Source organism: Panonychus citri, unplaced genomic scaffold (genome assembly GCF_014898815.1).
Source record: "Panonychus citri isolate SS breed McGregor unplaced genomic scaffold, ASM1489881v1 Contig00071, whole genome shotgun sequence".
Taxonomy (NCBI): domain Eukaryota; kingdom Metazoa; phylum Arthropoda; class Arachnida; order Trombidiformes; family Tetranychidae; genus Panonychus; species Panonychus citri.
In genome coordinates this window covers 44,311-55,227 of record NW_026515476.1, presented here as the reverse complement: position 1 = coordinate 55,227, position 10,917 = coordinate 44,311, and the positions used below count along the sequence as shown (strand labels likewise).

Genomic DNA, 10,917 nt, shown 5'->3' with positions numbered 1-10,917 from the left:
CAAGTTTGAACATCTTCCAGCACAATCTGACTCTAAGTTTTACCTCATAGTCTAGATTGACCAGTCCGAAGTCCTACCAAATCATTCAATCGGTAGTAGCGACGGGCGGTGTGTACAAAGGGCAGGGACGTAATCAACGCAAGCTGATGACTCGCGCTTACTAGGAATTCCTCGTTCATGGGCACATTAATGCCCAATCCCATCACGAAATGGGTTCATACAATGGCTCCTTCGGAGCAGGAAACTTTTACACGGTGACCTCTGTTTCTGTGAGGCTTAAGGCCCCTTGTCCCTCTAAGAAGTTCTTACAGTGCTACAGCATCCTTACCTCATTTGATTCTAAAGGGCCGGTAATAGAGCTTCGATCACCTGAAGGATCACAAAGATATTACCACCCAGGTCAACTATGGGGAATACTGCAGTTTAAACTGCAAGTCTATTTAGTAGGTTAGAGTCTCGTTCGTTATCGGAATTAACCAGAACTACTCCACCAACTAAGAACGGCCATGCACCACCACCCACTGAATCAAGAAAGAGCTCTCAATCTGTCAATCCTTTCCAGTGTCCGGGCCAGTGAGTTTTCCTGTGTTGAGTCAAATTGCCGCAAGCTCCACTCCTGGTGGTGCCCGTCAATTCCTTTGCTCAGCTTTGCAACTACTTCCCGGAACCCAAAACTTTGTTTCTCGGAAGCTCATTCTGAGTTATGATAATATTACTCAGAATGATCGCTGGTTGGCATCGTTTGTGGTTAGAACTAGGGCGGTATCTGATCGCCTTCGAACCTCTAACTTTCGTTCTGATTAATGAAAACATTCTGGCAAATGCTTTGCTGTAGTTTGTCTATGACGGTCCAAGAATTTCCACCTAGCGTCGCAATACAAATGCCCCGTCTGTCCCTCTTAATCATTACCTTGTGTCTTTAAGACCAATGAAAATAAGACCAAGGTCCTATTTCATTATTCCATGCAAGATCATTCATGAAAGGTGATGATAGATATAGCTATAAATAGTCTATAACTTATCATACCGTGTTTAGGCACCTCTTGCGAGGATTAGAACGCCTTCTTTGAGCAATTTGAATTGTTCAAGGTAAAGGGTTCAATTGCTTGAACCGACACTCAATAAAGAGAATCGGTAGTAAATATTGAACATTTCTGTCAATACACTATTAAAGTAACCACCAGAAGAGAGTGATGCGGGGCCGTATAAGTTCGTGAGAACAAGTCCCTAATAACTACGTCTACTTCCTTTTCAGTGGACCCAATAGGTATGACTGAAATCCAATCACGAGCTTTTAACCGCAGCAACTTTAATATACGCTATTGAGCTGGAATTACCGCGCTGCTGGCACCAGACTTGCCTCCAATAGATCCTCGTTAAAGGATTGTTAAGCTTGCCCGATTACGTGGCCTCAATAGAGTCCCGTATCGTTATTTTTCGTCACTACATCCCGTACTGGATTGTGTAATTTGCGCCTGCTGCCTTCCTTGGATGTGGTAGCTGTTTTAAGGCTCCCTCTCCGAATCGAACCCTGATTCCCGTTACCCGTTACAACCATGGTAGGCGCATAATCTACCATCGAAAGTTGATAAGGCAGTTGCTTGAGGATACATCGTCAGCACAGAGGCTATACGATTTGCTCAGTTATTCAAAGTCATTTTGAGTCTTGCAATACTCTCGAAAGAGTATCACTAGGCCCACCATGAACAGGCCGAAGCATGAACATGGCTTAATGGACCATTGGTCTTGTACGAATAAATGCGTTCCTTCCAATCAATTCCGAGAAACTGATTGGTTGGAGCACTTGTTCATGTATTAGCTCTAGAATTACTCAGTTATCCATGTAAATGGAATATCCGAGGAACCGTAACTGATTTAATGAGCCATTCGCGGTTTCACTTTGTTAGTATGTTTAGACATGCATGGCTTAATCTTTGAGACAAGCATATGACTACTGGCAGGATCAACCAGGTAGTGTTAAGTTTTTGATTAAGTACAAAAACACAGTGTACCAAGACAAGCAATACACGACAATTCAAACAAGTTGATAACTCATAGGAACATGAGGTATACAAGCAATTGTATGAAGTTGTCTGATATGTATATTAAGACTTGACAGTACAAGTTAGCATTTAAGCATTCGGAATATATATAGAATAGGTATATACATATTGAGAAAGCTGGCAACGATATCCTCATGATGGCCTTGAACCGCAGAAGTATCATAAGATTCATCCTGCAGTAAGACACCATACACTAGATGAGGTATCGAGTCAACAGTCAACAATGTGCTATACATATAAAACATATAGACAAATGATAAATTTTGTCCTGTCTTATCGTAGATACACACACACAGCAACAACAATAATTGTTAATATATCCATGTAATGGAAATAAACAAGTTGATGTGTGATTGAATACTCAGTTCTGCTTTTTGTAACCCATCATATTCCTTCCATGCAAGGATATGATGGTCTTAATCCCACACCGACTTCGCTACAGGTAAGAAGTATGCCTTTCGATGTTAGTCATAGAGATAAATCTCTATGATTTATACTAACACCTACTAAACCACACTTCTTCCTGCACAGGTAAGGTTGTGTATATTGACTTAGTCCGTGTTGACGTGTGTAGACTGTAGGAAACCACACCAAGGATTATGAAGAGTACCCAGTTTTACCCAGATCTCTCTACTCAAGGCTGGCGCCTATGCCTGAATTGTACGAAGCAATCACGGGCACCGTGGTAACCAAGCTACACTTCACCTAGAGCCTGAGGTGAATTTACATTAGAACAGGTTCAACCAGTTCCTCACTGGAGCATTAAAGCCCAACTCATATAATAATAGGTTGATAGTCGATGGGCCGCACCTTGGAGCAGCACGACTACACTTGCCTTTGTATAGTAAGCTAGCCACTGCAGACAACTTGGATCAAACTATCGTAAAAAGTTTACGAAGTGACCAAATTGTCTATGATTATATAAAAAAAGTGTATATCGTTCCAATTTTCAAATAGTGATGCAATACCTGCTCTTTACTATTTCTCTCTCTACCTTCTCTTACTATTTCTCTTTCTTTACCTTCCTACCCCTATCTCTTTCTTTCTTTCTTTACCCTATTACCCTTGCCCTATTGCCTCTTTTCTATTCTCTTCTTTCTTTCTTTCTCTTTAGCCCTCTTTCTTTTCTCTTTGGCCCTATGACCCCCCCATATGCCCATACCTTCGGTACCCACCCCACATAAGGTTAGTATAGCCCTATGACCCATGGCCCTATTACTTTAACGTAGCCCTGAAATTCCTTTCTTTCTCTTTCTTTCTTTCTTCTCTTTCTTCTCTTACTCCTCTTACTATTCTTTCTTTCTTTTTATTTCTTTTCTTCTTTTCTTTTTTGATGACCCTTAACCCTGCAATTACCATATAGTACTATGGGGAAATGGTCCACCCTCCCTGCAGACAGTCAACATCAAACTATCAAAAAGTTTACGAGTGCACTATCAAACGTCTTCTCCGTATACCCTTATGCCTCTCTTGCCTTCCTGAGACTCTACTACCCCCAGCCATTCCTATGTCCTAAGAGGGTACCACCTCGTACAAAGATAATGTACAAGTGTATACGTTCCAATTAATTTTCCTTCCCTTTTCTCTTTCTTTTTCTTCTTTTCTGCGACCCTTTTAATAATTCTTTTCAAAATTTCACCATCTTTTTTCCTATGACCCCATACATAGTATTTGCCATCCTAGAGGTCCCACCATCCTCGGTCACATTTTGTACTATATAGGTCTTTTCACGTAGAAATATCATGGTAAAAATACCCCATTCAAGCACTTCTTTAATGTGACCTAGAGACCTATCAAGTCCCCTGAATCCATGTATAACACATAGGGTCCTTTCACATACCTTATAGTATGTGAATATGACCTCATGTATAGTACATGAGTTACACCCAGAGACCTCCTGTCTCCGGGTCACATCAAGCACCTGTATGGGGTACTTTACGCAGAATCTCTACCGTGAGTTTGACCCATGTCTAGTACATGTGTAATGAACTCAGAGGCAGACTCTAGCTGGTCCTGTATCATGTACCTACCTATAGGGTTCTCTCCAATGTACCTCATAGTACGTAAAAAGGACCCTATGTATAGTACATGAGTTACACATTCATGAGGCCCACCTGCAGATCCACTGACCCAGGAATCAAGGTGTACTATCAGGCTGGTTACATATCTACCAATGAATATACATGAAGTTCCTTATACATAGTTACATGTATATGATATGATATGTACATAGTTACATCCAATTGATATATTTTCATAGTTACAAGTGTGCATAGATGCATATATAAATACTCATAGTTACAAGTATACGTAGTCTGGCAGAGCAAGCCGTGAAGATTGTTCAACATAGTGAACAAACCTTCCTGTCAAAGGATGAGTCTCAATAGATCGCAGTATTGTAACTGCTCTACTAAATACAACACCCTGGCAGGCTCTTGGGTCGTCTACGGATCATTTTATACTCAGGCAGGTCAACATAAATTCGTGTTGAATTTATGGTCTGAATAGCAGAATACCATTATTATCAATGGTATCCCTAATGCTTTCTTCTCCATTAAAGGGCATGGTATATGTTGACATAAGCCAACATAGTGTTACCAATGACCACCATGAGTACTTAACGGTATCGTTACCGTATAATGACGGGATTCTGACTTTGAGGCGTTCAGTCATAATCCTCGGACGATAGGTCGTGCCATTGCTCGATCGAGCAGGCACATGTACCATATGTCCGAACCTGCGGTTCCTCCTCGTACTGAGCAGGATTTTTGCAACGACAAGTCAACAGTAGGGTAAAACTAACCTGTCCCACGACGGTCTAAACCCAGCTCACGTTCCTATTAGTGGGTGAACAATCCAACGCTTGGCGAACTCTGCTTCGCAATGATAGGAAGAGCCGACATCGAAGGATCAAAAAGCAACGTCGCTATGAACGCTTGGCTGCCACAAGCCAGTTATCCCTGTGGTAACTTTTCTGACACCTCTCGGATGAAACTCTCATTCATCGAAAGGATCGATAGGCCCCGCTTTCGCGGTCCGTATTCGTACTGAAAGTCTGGATCAAGCCAGCTTTTGCCCTTTTGCTCTACGTGAGGTTTCTGGCCTCACTGAGCTGGGCCTTAGGACACCTGCGTTACTCTTTGACAGATGTACCGCCCTTAGTCAAACCCCAACCTGACAATGTCCACGGTTGGGATTATGGTTGTGTAGGTCTTGTACGTGAGTATTGTTACATGGTTACCAACCAAACCTTTGTCTTTAAAGTCTCAAGTCCTGTAAAGAACAAGAGAACCTTAGGTGTCAAAGGCATGTATGGTTGGAAACCATTTTGCTCTAGAATTTAGTGATAGGTGGCCTCGTTCATGAACCGGCCCAGAAGAGAGACACTATCACAATTTCCTTTTTACCGTGTAAGTAAAGAAACGATGAGAGTAGTGGTATTTCATTGGCGCAAAGGGGTCTCAACTAAAGCCGAAACTCTAGTCAAGATTGATCCCAAAGCTCCCACTTATGCTACACCTCTCATGTCTCTTCACAAAGTCAGACTAGAGTCAAGCTCAACAGAAATCACATTGTGTCAATACCGTTTACCGGCTATCACAATGCTTTGTTTTAATTAGACAGTCGGATTCCCGGGGTCCGTGCCAGTTCTGAGTCAACTGTTTTTCGCTGGCCGAAAGGATTACCCTCTACACCATCATAGTTAACATAACCGAAGCTCTGCTAAGCTATAATGGGTAAAGGATCCTAGCTATAGTCATACACAAGATCACAAAGACACAAGTCCAGAATCTATAACTATGCTATAAATAACATAGAAATTTCATCCAGTCTCAGTACAATGTAGTACTTGCTTCTGGCTTTCGACCAGCTCAGTTTTCAGAGCCAATCCTTTTCCCAAGTTACGGATCCGCTTTGCCGACTTCCTCTTATCTACATTAGTCTAGTGACCAGAGGTGTGTCACCTTGGAGACCTGCTGCGGATATGGGTACGGTCTGACTGGAAATTTATGAGTCTCGCATATGGATTTTCAAGGGTTTCCAAAGTGCTCTGACACCGCAAGAGCTGCGGTGCTTTACGGTGCCGAAATCCCTATCTCCGGTTAAACTGATTCCAGGGACTTGCACCTAACAAGAAGAGACAACCTCCCAGGACTTTTGGAAACATCTCCATATGGGTTTGCGTTATGCATATACTTGCTATAAATAACAAGAGCAACTCTCCCAAGTCAGGTTCTGAATATTAACCAGATTCCTTTCGCGAAACACCGCAGACAACGTAAGGTAGTTAAACCTACGGACTTTGGTAGGATTTCTCCCATCGCTTAGGGCCGACTGACCCATGTTCAACTACTGTTCACATGGAACCCTTCTCCACATTGGTCCTCAAGGGTCTCACTTGAGTATTTGCTACCACCAAGATCTGTAATAGTGATACCCCAGGCTGATACGTCAGACACCTTCGACGGTATCACTACATTCTTCCTATCAAGGCATACATGCTCTCTCTTCATGTATTGTGGCGTTGACGGTCAAGTATAGGTTCAACGCTTGAGCGCCATCCATTTTCAGGGCTAGTTGCTTCGGCAGGTGAGTTGTTACACACCTTAGCGGATTCCAACTTCCATGGCCACCGTCCTGCTGTCTTTAGCAACCAACACCTTTCATGGTGTCTCATTAGCGTCTGTATTGGGCACCATAACCATAACGTTTGGTTCATCCCACAGCGCCAGTTCTGCTTACCAAAAATGGCCCACTGGGCACCATCATACAAGCTGTTCAGCTTTATGATGCTACGGTGTTTTACTACCATAGATCGAGCTTTTTAACAAGTTGAACTTCGCACCCATTAGGAGTTTGAGAGTAGGTTGAGGACATTTCGTCCCCAAGACCTCCAATCATTCTGCTCTACCGGATGCTACTGTTTACTTCCGCGGTGCCAGCTATCCTGAGGGAAACTTGGAAGAAACCAGCTACTAGACGGTTCGATTAGTCTTCGCCCTAAACCCGGATCTGACGATCGATTTGCACGTCAGAATCGCTACAGACCTCCACCAGAGTTTCCTCTGGCTTCATCTTGTCCGGGCTTAGTTCACCATCTTCGGGTACTAGTATATACTAGAACCCATGAAAATCACGGTAAGTGGATACAACATGGGTTGATGTTGCGGGAAATATAGACAAGTCTATACCTCACATCAATTCTTTCAATATCTCAAGCCTATTCAAGACTGATCAGCTTGCATATATACTGATAGATTACCGATCTACTGACCGCCGAATCAAGTCAGAGATACATTGAAGCCATCAACAGACTGCCAAGAGTCAATCAATCCATAAGTTGTTTCAACACTAGGTGAAGAAACAGGTCTCATCGACGAAAGATTAACTGGGTCCGTCAGCATGTTCCAATGCACTAACACTACAATTAGTAGAGATTCAGCCTAATGTGAACATGATAGCAGTTAAATACAAGCTCACAGGCCAAGTCTGAAACTTGCAAGAAGAATCAGTGGCTGTGAAAACTCAGTATTGATTTTGTATGGTTAGTACACCCTACTGATATCACGAGAGTGGGAACCGAAGGTAACCTCACATTAGTCGCGGTTTGAGCACAAGAGTGTAAGAAAATGCACTTCTCATGCACTGTGGTCATAGTTACAAATATGATGCCATGATCCAAGGGTAGGCAAAGAGTTTCCTCCAAGTCTACTGATCTTGGAACACTGTAAAGCATTCAAGACAAGCATATGAAACAAGCCACAGTGCACAAGAGAAGCTGAATTCTCCTCTTAGCTACACTTCGTGGTTCTATCCGTTTCACTACAAGCGGTTTCACGTCCTTTGAACTCTCTTCAAAGTATTTGCAACTTTCCTCACGGTACTTGTTTGCTATCGATATTACCATCGTATTTAGTCTTGGGAGTTAGTCCCAATTTGGATTGCACTCTCAAGCAATCTGACTCTATCCGCGGTACAAGCAATTGACATTTCAATTATCAGAATCTGCTACCGGCCTAGAACCGTCTTTGGGTAAAGAGCCCTTGTCAGAGGGACTTACAGATCTGATTGAAAGCATCATAACTTTAACCATTACGCAGCACCGCTTTCCACCTTTCGATGGAAAACCTTTGCGCCGGACTCATCCCTTTTCACTCGCCGTTACTAAGGGAATCTCGTTTGATTTCTTTTCCACCGCTGAATAATATGCTTAAATTCGGCGGGTAACCTCACCTGATCTGAGATCAAAGTTAAAGGTTTGGAAAGATCCAAACTATTGCTTGATAATGGGAGACGGGATACATGCTACTAACAAGTTATATATGTTGTGTATATGTTAAGTATTACAACAACAGAACCAACAGACTATAATTCACCTTTATGTAACAAACGAGATCCTTTATAATGAGAAGCCTTTTCTTCGGGTCATGTTAATCCGCTGTTCGACTTGAGCGTCGGCAGATTGACCAGCATTCTCAGGTATCCCCTGCCAGTGAAATATATTCCAACATCCCGTTGTTCTGTGGCTGTTGATGTATTTAACAATACACAACCAACAAGTTTTCACCATGCACCACCATCTATACAAACTCCTTACTAGGCTTGTATCCAGTTAAGGACCAAGCCAAGAAAAGGATTAAAATATTACGAAGCCGTATGTGAACTAAGTCATAGCAGAGTAGTAGTTAAACTACTGCTGCTAAGCATAGACCATCCGGTCATCCCTATACATGATAGACAGAGGCCCCTTGTCTATCTATGTGATAGTTAGTAATTTAATCTTCTCAACTCTCAGACAGATGTGACTTCAGAATAAACTGAAAGCCGCAATGTGCGTTGGAAGTTCAAGTGCTCGGCGTATCTTGCGATTCGCACCGGTTATCGTAGCTAGCTACGTTCTTCATCGATTGGTAATTCGAGTGATCCACCGCTTGTAGGTGTATCGTGCCTCCGTGGGACTTTTTTATCAATCTTAAGTCTGCTCAAGCAAAGACAATTCAAGTACTGTCGTATTAATCTACATGATTATGTGGATAAAGATATATCACATCTTCGAAAAGATGCCTGGCGGAGTCCACTTCAACAAGTCGCACATGACACCACTATAAATAGTAAATGACTATGTGAACAAGAGAAGCTTATCCCTCTTTAAACCTTGCATCCCAAGTTAATGGGCTACTAGAAGGTACCAGCACACTAGCAGATTGACAATATACATGAATGTCAAGTTTCGTCTACGGATAATTATGGCTATCTTTGGATAACCTAGCACTCATGCTTTTACACATGAATGTCTAACCATGCAAGCATGGATTTTGTTTTGGGTTTGATAAAACTTTACTGCTATCAAAGTTAATCTATGCTTCTCTTATAGTCCTATAAATAAGATCTACGAAGAGGAGATAAACAACAAGATATACAATATCGTTGATATCAATGGGGTTTTGTTAATGATCCTTCCGCAGGTTCACCTACGGAAACCTTGTTACGACTTTTACTTCCTCTAAATGATCAAGTTTGAACATCTTTCCAGCACAATCTGACTCTAAGTTTTACCTCATAGTCTAGATTGACCAGTCCGAAGTCCTCACTAAATCATTCAATCGGTAGTAGCGACGGGCGGTGTGTACAAAGGGCAGGGACGTAATCAACGCAAGCTAATGACTCACGCTTACTGGGAATTCCTCGTTCATGGGCAATAATTACAATGCCCAATCCCCATGAAATGGGTTCATAAGTACCCACTCCTTCGGAGCAGGAAACATTTTACACGGTGACCACTTCAGTGTAGCACGCGTGCGGCCCTGGACATCTAAGGCATCACAGACCTGTTATTGCTCTGTTTCGTGAGGCTAAGGCGCCCTTGTCCCTCTAAGAAGTTCTTACAGTGCTACAGCATCCTTACCTCATTTGATTCTAAAGGCTTAACGGTAATAGAGCTTCGACCCGAAGGATCACAAAGATATTACCACCTCTAGGTCAACTATGAATACTGCAGTTTAAACTGCAAGTCTATTTAGTAGGTTAGAGTCTCGTTCGTTATCGGAATTAACCAGACAAATCACTCCACCAACTAAGAACGGCCATGCACCACCACCCACTGAATCAAGAAAGAGCTCTCAATCTGTCAATCCTTTCAGTGTCCGCCGGGTGAGTTTTCCCGTGTTGAGTCAAATTGCCGCAAGCTCCACTCCTGGTGGTGCCTTCCGTCAATTCCTTTAAGTTTCAGCTTTGCAACTACTTCCGGAACCCAAAACTTGGTTTCCCGGAAGTCATATCGAGTTATGATAATATTACTCAGAATGATCGCTGGTTGGCATCGTTTATGGTTAGAACTAGCGGTATCTGATCGCCTTCGAACCTCTAACTTTCGTTCTTGATTAATGAAAACATTCTTGGCAAATGCCGCTGTAGTTTGTCTTGCGACGGTCCAAGAATTTCACCTCTAGCGTCGCAATACAAATGCCCCCGTCTGTCCCTCTTAATCATTACCTTGTGTCTTTAAGACCAATGAAAATAAGACCAAGGTCCTATTTCATTATTCCATGCAAGATCATTCAAGGAAAGGTGATGATAGATATAGCTATAAATAGTCTATAACTTATCATACCGTGTTTAGGCACCTCTTGCGAGGATTAGAACGCCTTCTTTGAGCAATTTGAATTGTTCAAGGTAAAGGGTTCAATTGCTTGAACCGACACTCAATAAAGAGAATCGGTAGCAAATATTGAACATTTCTGTCAATACACTATTAAAGTAACCACCAGAAGAGAGTGATGCGGGGCCGTACAAGTTCGTGAGAACAAGTAAAGTCCCTAACAACTACGTCTACTTCCTTTTCAGTGGACCCAAT

The 10,917-nt window shown here is 42.4% G+C and overlaps 2 pseudogenes; both read right to left on the bottom strand.

Annotated features, from left to right (window-relative positions):
* Window positions 1-4,416: 4,416 nt before the first annotated feature.
* On the bottom strand, window positions 4,417-8,311 carry LOC128386462 (large subunit ribosomal RNA; annotated as a pseudogene).
* A 538-nt stretch (window positions 8,312-8,849) lies between these two features.
* Window positions 8,850-9,003, bottom strand: LOC128386461 (5.8S ribosomal RNA; annotated as a pseudogene).
* Between the last annotated feature and the right edge of the window lie 1,914 nt (window positions 9,004-10,917).